This window comes from Octopus sinensis, linkage group LG10, assembly GCF_006345805.1.
Source record: "Octopus sinensis linkage group LG10, ASM634580v1, whole genome shotgun sequence".
NCBI lineage: Eukaryota > Metazoa > Mollusca > Cephalopoda > Octopoda > Octopodidae > Octopus > Octopus sinensis.
The window spans coordinates 25989842-26011730 of NC_043006.1; the positions used below are offsets into that span (position 1 = coordinate 25989842).

General features: G+C 37.9%; 1 long non-coding RNA gene across 1 annotated transcript; it reads left to right on the forward strand.

The window, feature by feature from the left end:
- Positions 1-203: 203 nt before the first annotated feature.
- LOC118765059 lies at positions 204-21248 on the forward strand. The gene is made up of 4 exons (XR_005000908.1): positions 204-359; positions 7580-7585; positions 15708-15712; positions 21217-21248. It is a non-coding gene; the product is annotated as an uncharacterized LOC118765059 (long non-coding RNA).
- Positions 21249-21889: the final 641 nt, after the last annotated feature.

A 21889-nucleotide genomic window follows, 5' to 3' on the forward strand; every position in this document is an offset into this window, starting at 1 on the left:
CAGACGAACTTCCTCCCTGTTTCAGTCTCTGCAGGACCAGCATATCAGATCGAATAATGCAAACTATAGTTTTGAATGAAAACCCTCATTATTGTGCAGAAAATGCTCCACCCAGGAGCTCGGTGGTTGTAGAGGGTAACTGGATATGATACTTTCTTATTTTCATGCTTTCAGTCAAGTTTTAACATCCGGTTTTTAGAGTTTTTTAGGTAGGTGTCTAGGCCAATTGTGGAAATCTTCATTGTTAATTCCAGTTGTAATAGTCCACGGCCACCCACTTTTCTTGGCAGATAAAGTCGTTCTATATCTGCCTTAGAGTGGTGCATTCTTTGCATTGTTAACAATTTTCGTATTTTTCTGTCAAGATTACATATTTCAGTAAATGACTAGTTAATGATATTGAAGCTGTAGGTTACGACTGATATGGTTAAAGCATTGATCGCTTCTATCCTGTTTCTTGTATTCAGCTCTGTCTTGAGTATTGCCCTTACCCTGCGATAACATTCTCTACTGATCCTTTCCCTCATCACTGAATATTTGATTTCGTCCCCTTCAAATACCCCTAATGTTCTAATTCCGCTGGTTCTGATTCCTTTATGACATTCTGCTGGTCAAGATTAACATTAGATGTTTCTGTCATTTTCCCTTCGATAAAGGTAGCTTTTGCACATTTATCGAGGCCAAATTGCATCTTGATGTCATCACTGAATTGTTTAACAATTGCTAGTAAGCCCTGAAGTTGTTTGTCATTTTTTGCAAAGAGCTTTAAATCATCCGTGTAAATGAGATGATTTATATTTTTATCAAACATTTTATAACCGTATTGCACATTATTGAGCAATTTCGAGAGAGGTATTAAGTAAGGCTAGACAAAAGAGGAGTGGTGATTTTCAGTATAAGATTCATTGTCACTGTTCAAAGTCAGTGTGGTTCTCCATGATCTCATACTTACAGACAAGAAATTTCACAGAGTAGGTGCTATTTTATACATTTCCAGACATTATTATTATTATTATTATTATTATTATTATTATTATTATTATTATTATTATTATTATTATTGCTATTATTTTTTAAGGCGGCGAGCTGGTAGAATCGCTAGCACACCGGATAAAATGCTTGGATGCATTTCGCACGTATTCACGTTCTGAGTTCAAATTCCGCTGATGTCGACTTTACCTTTTCATCCTTTCGGGGGTCAATAAAATAAGTACCAGTTGAATACTGGGGTCGATGTTATCGACTCATCCCCGTCCCTAAAATTGCTGCCCTTGTAGCAAAATTTGAAATCATTATTATTTAAGGTGGCAAGCTGGTACAATCGTTAGCATGCCGGAAAAAAATCCTTAGCGGTATTTCGCCTGCTTTCATGTTCTGAGTTCAAATTCCGCCGAGGTCGACTTTGCCTTTTTTCAGGGTCGATGAAATAATTATCAGTTAAACAGTGGGGGTCGATGTAATCGGCTAGCCCCCTCCTCCAGAATTTCAGGCTTTGTGCCTATTGTAGAAAGGATTATTAGTTGTATCATTAAGGCGGCGAACTGGCAGAATTATTAGAACTGGCGAGCTGGCTGAAACGTATGGACGCCGGGCGAAATACGTAGCCGTATTTCCTCTGCCGTTACGTTCTGAGTTCAAATTCCGCCGAGGTCGACTTTGCCTTTCATCCTTTCGGGGTCGATAAATTAAGTACCAGTTACGCACTGGGGTCGATATGATCGACTTCATCCGTTTGTCTGTCCTTGTTTGTCCCCTCTGTGTTTAGCCCCTTGTGGGTAGTAAAGAAATAAGAATTATTAGAACTCTGGAAAAAATGTTTAGCGGCATTTCATCCGTCTTTAAGTTCTGAGTACAAATTCCGCCGAAGTCGACTTTGGCTTTCATCTTTTCCAGGTTGATAAATTAAGTACGAGTCGAATGCTGAGGTTGATATAATCGACTAACCCTCTCCCCACAAACTTCAGGTCTCGTGCCTTTAGTAGAAAGAGTTATTTATTTATTTGTCTATGTATCTATTCATTCATCTGATTTTTAAAATTTTCTTTTGCTGTTGCCACTGTTCTTTCGCTTGTACACGCCGAAACAGACACACATACACACAAGATCCATTCATTCTTACGCAATTCAATTGCATTTTATGAATGGAGAACATCAAAATCAAGGCAAAATAGCTTCCCAATCGTTTCTACTACCACACTCGTCTCCCATTCGTTGTTACCACCACACCCATTTCCACTTGCAGAAGCTGTAGCCAGTCTAACACAATGTGACTGAAATACTTCGCAATCAGCAAGTCCAAACATGTTTTCCCGCGAAAACAGACTGATTTGGCAATTTTTTACTTCTTTCTCTTTTTTCGTTTTTTGTTTCTTCCTTTTCTTTTCTTTTCTGTTTTTTTAATCTAATTGCCATCTATCTCTTATTTCTAGTCACAGCAGTAGTAGTCCTTGCGTACTTTTCTCTGGAAATTTGACAAAGGCAATAAAACGATATTCTAGTTAAGTAACGTTTACGTTGTTACTGCAAAGTGGAGTTAATATATTCGTTGTTGCTGCTGTTTAGGCTCAGACCAGCTATGGTCAAATGTGTGTGTCCATCATTAACTTTTATATCTCTTTTATCTCTTTCTCTCTTTCTCTTTTACTTGTTTCAGTCATTTGACTGCGGCCGTGCTGGAGCACCGCCTTTAGTCGAGCAAATCGACCCCGGGACTTATTCTTTGTAAGCCCACTACTTATTCTATCGGTCTCTTTTTCCGAACCGCTAAGTAACGGGGACGTAAACACACCAGCATCGGTCGTCAAGCAATGCTAGGGGGACAAACACAGACACACAAACACACACAAACACACATACATATATATATATATATATATATATATATATATATATATATATATATATATATATATACACATATACGACAGGCTTCTTTCAGTTTCCGTCTACCAAATCCACTCATAAGGCATTGGTCGGCCCGGAGCTATAGCAGAAGACACTTGCCCAAGATGCCACGCAGTGGGACTGAACCCAGAACCATGTGGTTGGTTAGCAAGCTACTTACCACACAGCCACTCCTGCGCCTATATTCTGATAATATATGAATAACTACAGGTGGACACCGTTAATCGAAAAGTTAACTACGTTAACCAAAAAGTTAGTTTCGTTAATCGTTATTTCTTTGGAAATGTAACGGAAATTAACGTTAATCCAATAACGTTAACTTTTATTGAAAAAAGGCATAACTACAGTTTAATAACTCACCGATTTTGTTGCCTAATGACTTCCAGAAAAATGGATACTTTTTAACGAAACTTTCACTAAAAAAATCGTTTATATCTTGTAGATTGAATATATGCAAAGTTTATTGGAAAAAATTTTCCGAGTTTCGGAAAATTCACAGGACACGCCATTTCCCCCCTCGTAACTTACTGGAAAATGGGTATTTTTTAACTAAATTTTATACAAATACCTTTCAAACGGTGTAGATTACGATTGCAGAGTAGACAAAATTTTTGGTTGGGGTGCTTCTGAAAAACGGAATTTCAGATCAGACGGCCAACATAAGTTGAAATTTCTCCGTTTTGACGGGGATTTTTTCCAATGTTTTTCACCAAAGTCTTCGGAACGAAAAAAAAGAAAAGAAAAAAGTTTTGAAAATTTTTTTCCACTCCTGCCACTCCCTAATCAAACCAACCCGAAACGATTTCGGCCTTTTTCTTTTCCCCCCTTTTCACTACGCACTGAAAACCCGTGAGAGAAACATTTTCGGTTAAAAAAAAAAAACTGTTAATAATTTCAGAGCTAAATGTTTCTAGCACATCTCAAAACCTCCCTCCTCGTTTCTTTCTCACTCACACATATATTAATATTTTTCAATATTTTTCTCCCTATAAACAAATTTTATGGAATGATGATGTCAAAGTAACACACGTGTAGTCCCAACCGAGCAAGGCCGTGTTATGTTTACGTGTAAGAAAGAAAAAAACACCTAAAAACATCTTTAGTGTTCATATTAATGTCAAACGTAATGCTATTTTGACTTATTCAGGTTCAAGAGGAGTGTCCACAATATTTGCTTGTAACTTTGTAAATTCTTTAGATACAGATTTGAAATTTTGTCAGTGGGTGCTTTATATACCACTGGTTTACAGCTATGTAGTTTTAGCTGATCTTGGTGACTAAATTTGACATTTATGGGCAGGTAAATAGATTAACAGGTGTATAAGCAATAACATTATAGACAAACGCTAAAAGTGAAACTCTTAGTGCATCTTACCTGTTTGATTTGTTACTTAAATTATCCCAGATGGCAACCGACAAAAATTTTGCCACGTTTCAATTTGAAGTACATTAATCAAAATACAGGTATAATCGGTACAAGATTTTATTTTTTCGGTAAATATTTCGTACCTCGGTGTGGAATATTTTCTTCCACAGATTTTTTTTTTCGGGTACATTCAATGTATTTGACCTCGAAACCCGAAAAAGAAAAAAGCTGGGAGGGGTGGTATGGATCTCGAAGTTTCCCCACGAAAGAGAGTTTTGTTTCGTGGGTCTTTGTTTCTTTTCCAGGTTATTTTGCATGCTTTCAACCAATGTGACATCGAAATCACCCGTAAACGGATCCTTTTTTTCCAGAAAAGGAAAGATTTGGTTGCTATTTCTAGCATGCCCCGCTACCACGTAACAACTATATGCGTTCACACCGAAATATTTACCAACTTTTTTCTTTCCATTTATGTTTTCCACTTTATGGAAGTCAATATTTTCTCTATTGACATCTACCTCAGAGTGGTCACTGTTCCCTCTTGACAGGACAAAGACATTTCCGGCTGTTTTTACAAGCAAAAAGTGGCGTTATATCGGAGTTGAAAGAATGACACATACGATATTAAATATGCTAAGACAATCTGAAAACACTAGAAACTTTTAAACGTTTACCGGTTTTTATGAAATTTTTCGGTTAACAGACTTGAGTTTCAAAGTTAACTTAAAAGTTAAATCGTTAACGAAAATGCTAACTTCGATTAACGATTAACGGATTAACGGATTTATGCCCAGCTCTGTCAATAACTATATTATCAAAATTAGTCTCCATTCTTAAAATAGCAAGATGTTATTGAGAATGGTTAGGTTGCTATGTCTAGCACAATGAGCAACTATATAGCAGCTCCCACTCTTCGATGGCTTTATGATAATCCTGTTAGAGCTTTCGTTGGTAGTCTTAATGTTGCCTTCTAGAACTACCTAATGATCTTAGCAGTTGTAACCATTCCAAAACAACATATTATCCAATGCATCCTTTTTTTTAAGACGGTAAAATGTGATCAGAAGGAGATTTAGCAGCCATTTCTAGCATGTCGAATGACTACATAGAGGTTGCTTCCTTGTTAATTTGTTTCGGAGTATTGCTGTTTTTGTTTTTTTTTGCTACAGCTGCTGTTGTTGTTGTTGCTACTGCTACAGCTATTGCTATTGGTGCTTTACTGCTGCTGCAGTTGTTATAAATAAGATTAGTAATGAATGTGTAGACCTAAGATGAAAACTATCTTGTCCGCTTTCTAGACATATTATCTAGAGTGCTCTTTTTCTAAGACGGCGTGGTGTAATTTAAGGGAATTTAGCTGCTATTTCTAACAGTTAAACGGCTTTATACTGTACCCTGATTAAAGGTGATGGTGTTGAAGATGTTAACAGGTTAGAGATGTTAACAGCTCATCGTCGTAACTATCGCCATGTCGATGAACGAGTCGGTCTCTATATGGTTGCTCATCCTGTTGCGGAACGACACCATTGAACGTAGTCCTCGATGGTTTGTACGAAAATAGTCGCGATGGCCATGGCTGAAACGTTTTGTTCATAAGTCTGCTTGAGTAGAGCTGACGTTGAACTAAACAACAATAACGGGATCTTTTCGGTTTGAACGGCAGTTTTTTTTAGCGGTGTCATCTGAAATTGTCACTCATAATTATGATCCTAGTATCGATTTATTGCATTTCAATAGGGTTTTAGGGTTAGGGTTAGGGGTGGGGTTAGGGGTGGGGGGAAGGGTATCTTTTTTTCTTCACAAATGTAAATAAACCCAATCTGTTTCTTAAACGAGGGACATATTTATACGGCACAGAATGTTTTTTTAACTCAATTGACGTCATCGATTGGTTGAAATTGCAGAAATTGAAGAAAAAAAAAACAGCAAATATCTTACAAACTATAGAATTTTCTCAAAAAAGCCAAGAGAAAAAGATGTTTTATGAACACATTCTACCAGTATACGAAGTTTAAAAGTGTTTAGTTACCTAGAAATTATGTTAAAAACTGCCGTTCAAACCGAAAATATCCCAATAACTTATTAACTTATAGTGATGGCTGTAGGAGAACAAAGAAGTAAAATAATTTTCAAATCAATCTGTTTTTGGCGGGAAAACATGTCTTGACTTGCTGATTGCCAGTATGTCTGAACTCGTTGATTGCTGAACATGCTCGGACTTGTTGATGGCCAACATACCTGGATTTGTCGATTACCAACATGTTTGGACTTGCTTGCTTCCCAGCATGTCTGAACACGTGGATTGCTAACGTGTCTGGACTTGTCGATTGCCAACATGCATGGACTTGTCGATCGCCAACATGTCTGAACTTGTTAATTCAACATGTCTGAACTTGTTAATTCAACATGTCTGGATATGATAACAGCATTGTGATAGACAGTAGTTATCTGTCAGCTTCTGCAAACGAAAATCAACTTCGTCGCAAGAGAATGGGACTGTCACTAATGGTTGCCTAGTTAATTACCTTGATTTTAATTTTTACCATTTAAAAAATGTGATTCACGTATTTCGATGGATGGATATATGTATGTGTTTCAATGTGTACAGGCGATATTTCTACATACTTATGTATATGTATATAAATGTGTACAAGTGTGTGTGTGTGTGTGTGTGTGTGTGTGTGTGTGTGTGTGTGTGTGTGTGTGTGCGTGTGCGTTTGTGTGCGCGTGTGTGTGAGCGCGTGAGTGTATTATTATATATTTTAATTGTATATTTTATTATATATCTAAATTAAATGTCTTGTCAAGTCTTGGCAAACGGCTTGCCTTTTCATTTCTGTTTTAAGCTATACCTACCTGCTCAAGAAACCACTCCTAGCCGCTTCAGAAAGGCAGTCTCAACATCACGATGTTCAACTGCAGTTCAAACTGTAATTTTAGTAGCATACCAAATCAAGCACTCAGAGTTTATACCTATTAGTTTGAGTCACCTGATGAAAACACCCCGTATATTCAAAAACATATACATTCATATTATATATATATATATATATATATATATATATATATATATATATATATATCTTCCAATAGCCGTCCCATGCCATGGTGGAAGAGCTTGTATGGTCCAATGATTCCGAGACCGATGCCATCTGGAGACTTATAATTCTGGTAGGGCCACCCATGGCGGCAAGGTCGAGGACGAGGTGCCAAACTAGACACGACCAAACATCAACAACAAGACTCCAACGACGAAGCAAGCAGAGGAGAGCAATCTCAAGTTTCCATGTATTGACTCTGGTGGAAAAGGGCAACGTCTGGCAGGCAGGCGTGACAAAGGCGGATACACTCCGGCAGCTCGCTGCAACCAGCCTCAATTCTTGAGCCGCAGTGGAGAAGTTCCTGGCCAAGTGGGTGCACGTGGCCGTCGCACAGCCATGATCACCTCAAACAATTTACTCAGCGACTGGTTTCGTCTTTCTATTCTTTGAGTCTCAAAAAAAAAAAAGCCTCTAGTCCGTAACTACACATTGGCAGCAAATCTTAGATGGTCGCTCTCTACTGAATAGTCGTGACATTGGAGTTCGGCAGCTAGACTTGTGACTGGGCTGGCCTCTTTAGAATAACTGCAGCCCACCCCTTAAGGGAGAGCTCCTAGAAAAGGTGGGATAAACATCGGACACGGCAACACGATCTGGCCAGCATACTGCGGCTAGCGGTCTTCCCACTCAGCGGTTGGGTCTCTACTTCTACTCATCCATCATCGACTACTAAATCCTTTGTCTCACAACCTCTCAATTTCGGAGATTAGAGTGACATTAGTCGTCCGGAGCGACGTACAGCCCTCGTCTGCAAGGAACTTGCCCGCTTCAACATCGACGTGGCAGCCTTGAGCGAGACTAGGCTTCCCGGAGAAGGCAGCATCAGAGAAGCTGGGTCCAAATACACCATTTTTTTTAGAAGGGGAAGAATCCTAACGAACCACGCATCCATCAAAACGAAACTCGTGGACCAACACAGACTCGTCCCAACTGCTGCCAGCGAGCGCCTAATGACTGTTCGGATCCCGCTCATTCGAGACAAATGCCTTATGCTGATTTCTGTGTACACTCCCATCCCCACATCTGAAGCCGACGTCAAGGCTTCGTTCTACAGTCTGCTGGACCGTACCATCCAGACAGTCACCGTGCATGACAAACTCGTCGTGTTGGGAGCCTTTAACAGCAGAGTCGGCAGTGACCATAGTCTGTGGAACAGAATTCTTGGTCATCACAGCATTGGGAAATGCAATGCCAATGGCTCCTGGGCCCTTGCGCCAAGCACGAACTCTTCATCACCAACTCCCTATTTCGTCTCCCTACCCGGCAAAAGGCGACCTGGAAAACTCAGTCTAAACACTGGCACATCCTCGACTACGTTCTGACAAGATCCGAGGACAGACGAGATGTACGCATCACCCGCTCCATATCTAGTGCAGATGGCTGCTGGACGGATCACCGCCTTCTTATTTCTCGCCTTGACATCATGATTCGCCGTCCACCAAAGCGAGTCTCAGCAAGCATCCTATATATGTATGTATGTATATATATATATACATGTGTGTGTGTGTGTGTGTGTGTGGTGTGTGTGTGTGTGTGTGTGTGTGTGTGTGTGTGTGTGTCGTACATACACATAATGGCTGCCGATTCATTAGAAGAGTATGATTATCATTCAAAAATTGTCTTATTTGTTTTGTTTTGGCTTTTTTTCAGTGATCGGGGTACCTGCAATGACTTTCAAAGCCAGCGAGTAACTTGCATTTTCTATTGCAGTTATGACATTCATTTTCATGCTGCACTCGGGTACAGCACTTTCAGTATGTACTTTCATGTACCTTGTGAATCCAGATCGACAGGAAAATTCTCACCGCATAGATTACAAAACGGATTAACTGTTAGATATTGATTGAATTTAACTTGAAGCCTTCAGCATGTTTCCGTATGTGTCATGTGAGCGGCAAATTCATTCGCTTTCGTCACATGCAAAACGTGGAACTGTTGGACCTACAAATCCCACATATATTCCCATACACCTCCCACATTTAATTGTCCTTCCCCTCCACCTCACACCTGTACACTGCCTAACTCCGTACCATCACCACACGGGCCATTATACAAACACCTATTGTTATATCCTTATGGATAAACGAATACAGTGCAACAGTGTAATAACAATACAATCGAAACAAACGGCAGTAACCATACAGAACGTAACCACAATCTTTTAAGAACCAACAATCCAACACGCTAACTCAACCTGGGAACTCCAACCTTGAACTATCAACACACGAAGTATGGAATTAGCACGAACTACCTTACTTACTTAGACCATAACTATTTTTATGTAATGGTCCAGCCCATTTTCGCCAAGAGGCATCGTACTCTTGCACATCGTCTCTCTTTTTGAGATTGCGTTCCAATGGAATACTGCTGGACAAAATTTTAAGATCAGTAAAAAAAACTGCCGCAATGAACTTGCAGACCGATATATTTGACTATTTTTCATTATAGCTTCATTATTGCCAAATAGGAAAAGATATGCGGAAACCTAAAGATATGTTTAACATCTAATGCACAAAATATGCATTGTATGAAAACTAACGATATTTTGCCTGGTCAAAAATTTAAGACTGTTATGGCAAAAATCATGACACCCCTCTGTGAGAATGGAATAACCGAACTCGTCATATAAGTAGCAGCTTGTTTGACTGAGAGGGAAAGATGAGAAATCGCAACAAGTCGAAAGGTGTCATTCGTGTGTTCGTGAAGTCGCAGGAAATTGTTAAGAAGTTGTTATAGCTCGTTGAGGGTTGTTTTGGATTGGTTACAGTTATTGGTAGAGCATTTGGGAATACACCAAGGGGAGACAGTTGGTGGCTACCCCATTCCGTGGTACTATATATCACACTGTATTAATGCATGACACTAAGGGAACATATACAGAAACCACGTTATAAAAATGACGATGAGTGATTCGAAGTTTAACGTTGATCATTAACAATTTTTGAGGATACAAAAAATCCTTTAATTATGGAAGATCTATTAGCTGACATATTACAGTTGCAAAAGCAACAGCAACGGCAGCAATAGGAGTTGCAGCAACAACTACAACACAAACAGTTGATGGAGTCATTGTTAAAGAAGTCGGGAAACACCGCAAGCTTGTTTTCGTCAGACGGCGTAGCAAATGCTATTCCTGAATTTAGTTGTAACCCAGAAGAGGATATAACTTTTTCGGCGTACTTCAAGGAAGAATGCAAGTGTTGGACAGACGAGGAAAAAGTGAAACTACTGTTGTGGAAACTAGGTCCTTCAGAACATGAAAAATACTGCAGTTTTATCCTGTCTAAAAAAAGAAGTGAAATTTGTTTCGAGAAAACAATTGAATTGCTATCCAAAATGTTCAGCGATAAAAGTTCCCTGTTTAACACTCACTGGGTGTGTTTGAACTTAGTAAAAGAAGAGGATGACGATTTTGTCAGTTATGCGGAAATCGTAAATAGAATGTGCGAAAATTTTAAACTGGAGGAATTATTCTTTGACATGTTTAAAAGTCTCATCTTTGTGCAAGGTCTGACGGCAAATAAAGATACAAAAATGCGTGTACAGATTCTTACAAAACTAGAATAAGAGGACCAGAATTTAACCCTGCAGGCAGTAGCGGAGGAAGTCAAAGAATTATCAATTTGCGACAGGACGTGAAGAAAATTGAAAAAAAATTCTCTCGGGTAGACATGTCGACCGAGAATAAATAAAGAAAAAAGAATGTTACGACCAAATCCATGCGGCGGGTATAGAGGTCTGCATTTTAAGAAACACTGACCATTTAAAACTCGGAAATGCTTTAGTTGTCAAAAAATAGGACATAAAACTCGCGCTGCATAGCGAAACAAAAAAGGTCGGGAAAAAATTCTTTTAAAAAGGTTTATTCAAAGGAAAGTCGTGGTGATACCAAAAAAAGAAAGTATGAGTATGTAAAACTAAACGACGCGAACGTGAAACTACAATATAGACACAAGTAGCGACATCATAATTATTGATACCGACACTCAGAAGAAAATTGGGAAACTTACATTAAAGAAAACATCGAAAAGTGCGTGAGGCGTCACAGGTAAAATATTACACTTCTTAAGCGAAATGGCAAGCGACATTACATTTCGTGATAATACCTATAAAGCAAAAGTGTTTGTTTTAAAAAATGCTACAAACTTGTTCGGTACTGGCTAGATGGAGCTGTTTGATTTATGAGAGCTCCCCATAAATCTGTTCTGTAAAAACATAAATGATCGTTCCTCCAGTAAGAATAAGGCGGAAAATGAAAGCTGCCAGTAACTGTTCAAGATATAAAATTAAAATCGGAGAATGACAAATTCATTGCAAAGATGAAAGAAACGTTGAAGATAAAAGAAAATAAAAATATACGTAACACAAATGCGAACCATTTTTCTCTGTGTTATAATGTTCTGATGTACACACAAAGAGTTATAGAGCCAGCCACGCTACAAAAGCGTGTATTAAGTGAATTTCAAAAGGGACACCCAGAGATTTCAAGAATGATATCAGTAAAGAGGAGTTACGTGTATTGGTCTGCTATGGACCGTGATATTGAACAATTGGTGAAATCTTACAGGGGTTGTGCTCTCGCAGCAAAGTCACCAACGGTGAAATTCCAATCGTGGTCTAAAACAGACAGTCTGTGGTCCAGGCTACATATAGATTTTGCTGGACCGGTAAACAGTGCGTATTATCTGATCATAGTAGACAGTTATACCAAGTATCCGGAGATATGTAAATGCAGTCAACTAGCCTTGAAGGTAACAATAAGGTTCTTTCACAAACTTTTTGTGCGATAAGGTGTCCCGGACACCATAGTATCGGATAACAGAACGCAGTTTTCGGGGTACGAATATAAAAAAATCTGTGAGAGGTATGCAATCAATCGCATCTCTACTCCGCCGTACCACCCGAGATCAAATAGGCAAACAAAAAGATTCGTAGACACATCTAAGCGAGCACTAAAAAAAAATCAGGAAATGAATGAGGCAATGATGCAGCACTAACTCAATTCTTAAAGGTTTACAGAGTAACACCTAACCCGAACACCTATTCAGGCAAGTCGCCCGCAGAGATAATGTTTGCCCGGAAGATAAAATCAATTTTTGATAAATTGTTACCTACAAAGAAAAAACTTATAGGAAAAAGCCAAGAAACACAGCAAAGTATTTTAATGTGAGAGATAAAGTTCTTTTCAAAATATATAAAAATGGAAGACGGTTGGGAGAACGGTATAGTGACGAAAGGAATAGGCAGTATGACGTGCATAATAAAAGATCAAATAGGGGAGCACAAACGACATTTGAACCAGTTGAAGACAAGACATATCGAAGAAAGAGAAGAAATACCGATGGAAGTTTGTTATGACTTGTTCGATGTTCCAACGCCAAAAGAGGTTGAACCTAGGCGGATCAACAAAAGAAAACGTAAACAAACAGAATGACAACAAATAGTCCATAAGCGAAAGAAGTGTTAATAAATCTGAGGAAATTAAAATCTCAAAAAAGGGAGAGTAATGATGAAAAAAAAAGAAAATTAAGTAAACAAGTTGCACTTCCTACAGAAGTCAAATCTCAAAAGGGGAAATGTTATGGCGAGAATCATGACACCCCCTGTGAGAATGGACTAGCCGAACTCGTATAGGTAGCAGCGTATTTAACTGAGAGCGAGAGATGAGAAATAGTAGAAAGTCAAAATGTGCCGTTTGTGAGTTCGTGGAGTCGCAGGAAATTGAGGGTTGCTTTGGACTGGTTACAGTTATTGGTAGAGTATTTGGGATTACATCAAGAGCTGGTGGATGCCCCGTTCCGTGGTACTATATATCACATTGTATTAGTACACGACACTAAGGTGACATACAGAAACCACGTTATAAAAAAGACCATGGCAAATAACAAACGAAAACAATGAATAAATAGTAAACGAAGGGGCTCAATAGTTAGTAGCTCCACCATTCCTGCGAATAACTTCAAAATTTCGTTGCGGCACACTCGACACTCGACACAAGCATTTGCAGGAGGTTGTCTAGAATGTTACACCACAAGGTGAAGCCTTCCAGACGAAGGGCATCCACAATCACAAATTGTGTTCCATTTTTGTAAACGTCACTGACTATCGATCCTCAAAGATTTTCGATGGGATTTAGGTCAGGAGAACATGGAGGGAGATTCAAAAAGATGAACATTATTTGTTCTGAAGAAATCCTTTGATCTGCGAGCATTATGGATTGTAACATTATCCTTTTCATAAATCCAGTCTTCTCCACACAAACGAAGGCCTTCAGTCAAAAGTGATGGCTGCTCCAACGAGCCAACATAGCTAGCTGCTGTTTGACGCTTCTGCACAAACTGAAGTTCCATAGTTTCTGTGTATGAGAATGCACTCCACACCATGATAGAGCCTCCACCACTGTTCCTCTCTGAAAAAGTCTCCAGTGGAATATCTGTTGCATGCCATTATCGTTGGAAACCATCAGGACCAGCACGGTTGAATTTCTCCTCATCTGGGAATAAAACTTTCTTCCAGCTGTGAGCGTCCCAGGTCTGGTGATTCTGAGCAAATTCTAAACGAGTAGTTTAGTGGCATGGAAGAAGACGGGGTCTCTGAAGACGTTTAATATTTTTAAAGCCCCCATCTCTCTCTCTCTCTCAAATGTCATCTTATCGTCCTTGAACTGCATTCCGCATCCGTAAGTGCCTTAATCTGGTTTGATGGTCAACTTGTGTCTTTCCTAACTTCCCGTCGAATCTTTCTACTCAACGCTGGTGAAATATTTTTTGTGCAGCCGGTTGATTTTTTTATCCATAAGCCTCAGGGTTTTTTAAGAAGTTCGCGATGGCGGTTTTACTGTGACTAATTTCACTGAAAATGGCACGTTGAGAAAGACCTTGCTTCTGGAGCTCTAAAATTCTACCACGTTCAAAATCCGTCAACATTTTAGCTTTGCCCATTGTTGTTGTGAAATAAACAGGGAGTGACTGGTAGTTGTTGACACAGAGAAAGCTTGAACATAAGTGCCAGAATTTTTACAGTTTATACTAGATTTAAACTTTTTATTTGTCATGGTCATAAATTTTGTGACCAGGCAAAATATTGTTCATTTTCATACAATGCATATTTTCTGCATAAAATGTTAAATATTTCTTTAGGTTTTCGTATATCTTTTTCTTTTTGCCAATTATGAATCCATAATGAAAAATAGTCGAATATACAGGTCTGCAAGTTCATTTCGGCAGATTTTTTACTGATCTTAAGATTTTATCTAGCAGTGTAAGTGCGATGCCATAGCAAGAGCATCGGCCGATTCCTATAGCAACGCGTCAGAAGAGAATTATCACTCTCTCTAATTATAAAGACAACTATTGCTATGGCTTTCTTCGTAGCAGCCGCAGAGAAACTAATAACACAGAGAATGAACCATGGATCCACAGAATATATTTTACTGCAACAAATAACATGTGTTCACAAGCAACACGCCGCAGTTGCTAATCTTATATATTGTAAAGACATTACAATGTATAATAAATAAATGGCCATCGGAATAATTGTTCTTCTCCAATGCATTTTCTCATTCAGTCATCGTCGTTACATTTTGGTGACTTCCTGACTTCATTTAAATTCTGTTACATATATATGCACATATTTGTACATATATAAACGCACAGACATTTGCATGGAAATAATTAAACGATAAAGCACACAATTAAAACAAGATATAATTAAAGGAATAAAATATGAAAAATTACTAATTGGTTTGCGTTGGGCACTACACGACTTCATTCTCTTAACCATTTCTCAAACAGTATTCGAGCGCAACCGAATGCATTTTTTTGAGACATTTGTTGCCGAAAGGTACAAACATCTTGAGGATGTTTCTTCTAAGTTTTATAGAAAGTATTAATCTTAATTTAGGGGCAATCTATGTTTTGCATGTGGTTTATATTCTGAACTTAAATGTTTCTCTGTCATAATAACTCCTTCGTGCTGCTACAGATACCCTTTCATTACTAACCCGGCCAAAACCGGCTCTGGCTCTGTAGTACAAATATCTTGTTTTCATAAGTTTTGCATCAAAATATACCACCAAACCTCAGTTGCAATTTATATTCCTAACACTAGCTGAATGATAAATGAGTTATTTTACTAAATTCTTTGTTATATTTAAAATAATTGAAAGAAACACAGAGCATCTCAAAATAAATACAGTAACGAAAGGGTTAACTGTTTGCTTGATTTTCGCAGACCATGAATCTAAGTTCATCTTCATCCTCTGCGTTTTCTTCGTTATTTCCTTGGGGAAGGATTTCGTTGCGTGTAAAAGAAATGGTGGGTGAAGGAGGTAAAAGGTAAAGTCAGAGATACGTCCGATAATTTCGGCCAGTGTTTGATTGTTTTCTGTTTTAAAGATACAGCAAGTATTGCTATAGCTCTTACATTTTTTTTTTTTTTTTCATTTGAGATTTCTTCCGATATGTGTTTGGAAATTTAAACTGCTTCTATCTTTTCGTACACAGAAATATATCATTTTTATCTTCACTTTCTAGATTATTCCCTGTAGTAAAAAAAAAAAATGATTGTTAGGTTTCACAAAAATTCTTCTATCTACATTTTTTTCTTTCTTGTAACTGATAAATCTAAAAATTCCGTCTGCTCATTTAGCATTTAGGGAAGGTTTCTCTTCACACAGCCATTATGTTTGGAATTGTTTAAAAGTTGTTGTTGCCGTCGTCGTAGCCTTTCAGATTGTTTATTTGCGAATTTGGGACATTTTCTTCTTTTAAATGTTCACCGAAGTGTTCATTTTCTTTTCCCTCTTGTATATTTAGCTACATGTTTTGATTTTGTATTATTTTTCTTTTTTCTTTTTTTTTTCCTATTGTCATACTTTGACGAAGGACATAATTGCAGATGTAGAAACAAAATGTGTGTGAATAAAATTGTAAAGGTTTGTGAAACAAATCTCTTTTTTTCTGTTGTCTACCCTTGCGTATTTGAGGGCAGCCTGTCCTTAGACAATTATAATTCTGCTTACGAGTGTTCCAAAGAAACTTTCATTTGGTAATGCAAAACACAAAAATAATGGTTTCAAAATTTGGCACAATTTTGGGGAAGGGGTTTACATCGACCCCAGTGTTCAACTGGTACTTATTTTTATCGACCCCGAAAGGATGAAAGGCAATGTCGACCTCAGCGGAATTCGAACTCAGAATACAGAGACAGACGAAATGCTGCTAAGCATTTTGCCTGGCACTGTAACGATTCTGCCTGCTCACCGCCTTTATAATAATCCTTTCTACGAAAGACACAAGGCCTGAATAATAATAATAATAATAATAATAATAATAATAATAATAATAATAATAGGTTCAAATTTTGCCACAAGGGCAGCAATTTTGGGGGAGGGGATAGCTCAGATACCAGGAAACCTCAAAATGGCAGAAATTGAAAAGAACTGTCCATATCCTATGTAAAATGCTGTCTACGTTATCTCAAATTTTAACACAAACTCATAATTTTCTTATGCTTTCTTAAACATTCTCTAGAACAATACTATGTGCAAAACCAAATATATGACACCCTAGGCATAACACCAACATGAACTTCTAACTTGTTGTCTCTGAGGTCTCTGAGTGAGACTTGGAGCCAACCTGTACAAATACAAAGCAAAAGTCAAACATATAATAATAATTTTTTTCTACTGGAAGCACAAGTGCCTGAAATTTGGGAGAAGGGACTAGTTGATTATATCGATCCCAGTGCGTAACTGGTACTTATTTCATCGACCCTGAAAGGATGAAAGGCAAAGTTGACCCCGATGGAATTTTAACTTTGAACGTAGCCTTTACCGTGTCCTTTTGCACGTCAGAACTATTTTGGTTACTTCCTTAATGGAATACAAGTCCGAGATAGTATTGGGGCTGTCAGAGTAATCAGAACCTGAATTTTCATGCCAACCCCACCCATTCATATGCTATTGCAGGTCATCTCTGTATCACCACCGTGCAGGGCTCCTTTACCGTGTCCTTTTGCACGTCAGAACTATTTTGATTACCTCCTTAATGGAATACAAGTCCGGGATAGTATTGGGGCTGTCAGAGTAATCAGAACCTGAATTTTCATGCCAACCCCACCCATTCATATGCTATTGCAGGTCATCTCTGTATCACCACCGTGCATGGCTCCAAAAGTGACGACAAGCCAAGAGTCAACATCACTACCAATATCTCTGGCTATGATCCTCATATTTTTCCTTATCTATTGTGTCGTCGCCTTGTCCTTGGACTTAACAACCATGCAAACGCTTCCATGCTCTGCCCTCGTCGATGGAGCTCACAGCCTGCCACACATAAACCAATGTTTCCTATAGGAAATGTTAAAATTTATGCGTGATTTCATATAGAAACCTTTTGAAAATTCGAGGTAATGCTTCCTTGCACCTCGCCCTTTCGCCCGGATTACGAACGTTTCTGCCAGCTCGCCACCTTGAACAATCAAAATATTAATAGAAATATCCAGAATGGGAGGACTCAAACGGAAAATGTCAATAATAGTGAAGAGATAAAAATGAAGATGCAGATAAATTTACAAGCCCAACTGCAGGAGTTGCATGGGATCTTTTCGGTTTGAACGGCAGTTTTTTCTAGCGGTGTCATATGAAATTGTCACCCATAATTATGACCCTAGTATCGATCTATTGCATTTCAATCTCTTTTAGGGTTAGGGTTAGGGGTGGGGGGAAGGGTATCTTTTTTTCTTCACAAATGTAAATAAACCCAATCTGTTTCTTAAACGAGACATATTCATACGGCACAGAATGTTTTTTAACTCAATAGACGTCACTGATTGGTTGAAATTGCAGAAATTGAAGAAAAAATACAACAAATATCTTACAAACTATAGAATTTTCTCAATAAAGCCAAGAGAAAAAGGTGTTTTATAAACACATTCTACCAGTATACGAAGTTTAAAATTTTTTAGTTACCTAGAAATTATGTTAAAAACTGCCGTTCAAACCGAAAAGATCCCTTGCATGTACAACATACAGAAAATAAACCAAAGAAGGAAACTTAAGGTTGTTGTTTGACCAACTAAAAATAACTGTCAACTATCTCTTAAATTACACCTTATTCTCTTGAAAAGGGAAGGAAAACATGGAATAATATAGCCCAAGATATGAAGTAACCAAGTAAAAAGAAAAAGAAGAAAAAATGAGGCCGCTGTGGCGGAAGAGCCTTTGACATAGGTCTGCTCAGCCAAAGTTGAACTAAAGCTAAACAACGATAACATACCAATAACACTAGTTACTGGACACATATGAAATGGAACTTTAGATGCAAAAGAAAATTACTTCATGCGCCTAAGAAGTATAGAAATGCGTTCGGTTATTTGGGCAGTAAACGCATGTAATGAAATGATAATGCAAGTGAAGTGATGATGTTTATTGTACATTATCCACCACCATCGTATTAGTACTGTTGTTACTTCCGATATTTTCTATTTTCATTTCTTAATTTGTTGCTTGTTCGATTCTAGTATTCTGACGTAATATTACTGTATTTCTTACATAAAGGGCATGCCTGAGATTTTTTATTGGTCGGCATATATACAGTTGTGACGCTTAAGTGCTGTTACAGAGGTTGAAATCGGGTCACGACCCAGAATCGACAGACAAACTTTTAATGTATAAACTCTCACCACCATCAGGTGATATGATTCATAAAACGCCACGTGTCTGTTTCTATGTTGAGGATAGCATAGTCTGATCCACAACAAATGAGTCGCTTAAGATTTGTGAAATATTAAACATTCTAAGGTATACGTCATATCGGGTTGGATAATATAATATGCTGAGTTAATTTTCTAAGCGTGTTTGCTTTTATATTGTCGGTCATACATATATGCCTGTACATTTCAATTCATCAGCAATACGAAGGGAAAGAGAGAGAAAGGCGGCTATTGAAGGCTCAATACATACTGTGTAAAAAGAAATACGTGAACTAAATGGAGAGTCGGGAAAATGCTTTGCATTTTTGCTCCGACTCCTTACGTTCTGAGTTAAACAACCCTGCCCTGATGTCAACTCTGCTTTTCATCCTTTTGGGGTCCATAAAATAAATACCAAGTCAAATACTGGAGTTCATAGTATCAACCACTTCACTTCCCTTAAAAATGCTAGCTTTGTACCTAAATTAGAAACTTTTATATCGATGTCCAACCTTGCCATTAACTGGATACTTCAGTTGGTACCCACTAACAATGCTGTTATCTACAAGAAAACATCTAATTGTCAGCCTTTCCCCATATGTGTATGAGTGTGTATATATGTGTGTGTCTATAAATTTATGTAGGTATATATATATATATATATATATATATATATAAACTTTTATTTTTTACTTGTTTGTCATATATATATGCCTTTCCCTTGGATAACATCAGTGGCATGGAGAAGGGAGGCTGGTATGCATAGGTGACTGTTAGTCTTCTCTAAACAACCTTGCTTGGACTTGTGCCTCGGGGAGTAACTTTCTAGGTGCAATCCCATGGTCATTCATGGTCGAAGGTGGTACCATAAAACTACTTGTTGAAAATGTAAGCAATTTTATGAATGACACAGTTCAATGATACAAGGTAGATCCAAACATTACAAGTGAAATTCAGTAGATGGAAACTTGTTTGGTGGACCACCAGGTAGAGAGTAACTAGAATTCAAACGATCGGCTTTGTCTCACATTTTGTCATGCTGGTTACATGTAATCTGTGGAATATTCACCTACTTATATACTATTTCAATGAGTATACCTGTATTCTGTTGGCAGAATGGTGGAATCAGTCATCGTTGAAACCCACAGAGATTGCTGTACACATGTCTGTGTATGTCACACATCATGGTTATCCGAGAAATGAAAGTCCAAAGCAAAAAGTTTTAGACATATTTATTACTTTACTTGATGGTCTGATTTCAGCATAACAGAACAACACTGATCCAATAGATTTACTTTCATTTGGAAAGTATTATAGTATGAAGCTACTTGCTTGACTGTATAATTTTTAACAGATGACACGTTAACAAAAGAACTCTCAAATTAAAATACATCCATGTAGTTGCCATTTATTTATTAATCCTTGGTAAAAGTGATTGTGGTTCACTGATGGCTCACCCCTCCCTCAGGAAAAAGACTCACAGTTCTTTCCATTGTTTCATTTTACAAAAGCTACAGAAGCTTATACAGAAGAAGAATGATACAGCATGCAAGTATCATGTGTGAAACAGATATGAGTTAATCAACTCTAAATGATCATGAGAAATCTGTAAAACATAAGAATGCTAATAGTTGTGCAAACTCAAATCTAATTTTAAGCATATTTAAGAAGGCTAGTATGCAAAATATGGAAACGAAAAAATTAAACAGAGGTTACATATAACATGTAACTTAAGTATTCGACTGATAGATTATAAAAAATTGATCTAATAATAAAGTAAAGAGGTGTATTTGGAAAAATTAAGCTCCATTGAACAGAATGTATGAGTCACTGAGATTTTGTGTGAGAAATAAGTTGACTTTAAAAAGTCATACTGGAATGTAGGGTAAATTTCTTACAGGAATCAGAATAATTCCTGTTGTATCAACAATTGGTAAACATATTTGTAATGTAATTTGCTTGTTCCTTCTCGAGCCATACCTGGCTCATAAGGGCCGGTTTCCTGGTTTCTTGGCGTATAGGCTCCTCACCTGGACGGGAGGCCGGTCCATTACAGGTGAGCTGCAAGATGCAGGAGGAAAGAGTGAGATAAAGTTGTGGCGAAAGAGTCAGCAGAAGTTCACCATTACCTTCTGCGGGAGCCGCACGGAGCTTAAGTGTTTTCGCTCACAAACACACACATCGCCTGGTCTGAGATTCGAACCCGCGAGCCCTCGACCGCGAGTCCACTGCTCTAACCACTAGGCCATGTGCCTCCACAATTTGTAATGTAATTGTGTACCACAGAAGCCAAACATAAAAGAAAAATGAAAGAAACAGAAGCTAAAAACATCAAGTGGTTTTATGTCGTTCCTTAAGCAACCTAGACTTTCATTAGCGTTAACTGCATTAGAAATAAGTGTAGACCAGCCCATCAATGTATCAGGTGGAGAATTAAGCTTCTTTCGAGGACCAGCTGTTTCTTTCAAAGAAGCAGAAAATAAGGTGGGTTAGGCAAAATAGGCAATTTCTGATTTCTTGCTATTTTCTCTCAACATGTCTGAAACCATTACATTGCAAGTATTGCATCATCATTTTGTACTGTTGCACCATCTTTGGGAGTTGTTGTTGTTGAAGTTGAGAGAGTTTGAAACATAGTCAGGTGGGTTTTTTTTTTTTTTCAAGAAATTGTTCCACTTCTGACCCAATTCTAATTCAGGTTGCTTATAAAATACCTGGATAATTTTTGGTGTTTAACAATAAATATACATTCCTCAATTAGATTCCAAGTAAATTTTGCCCCACATTAATGTCTAATTTCATAATTTTCAATTTTTCAAAAAAG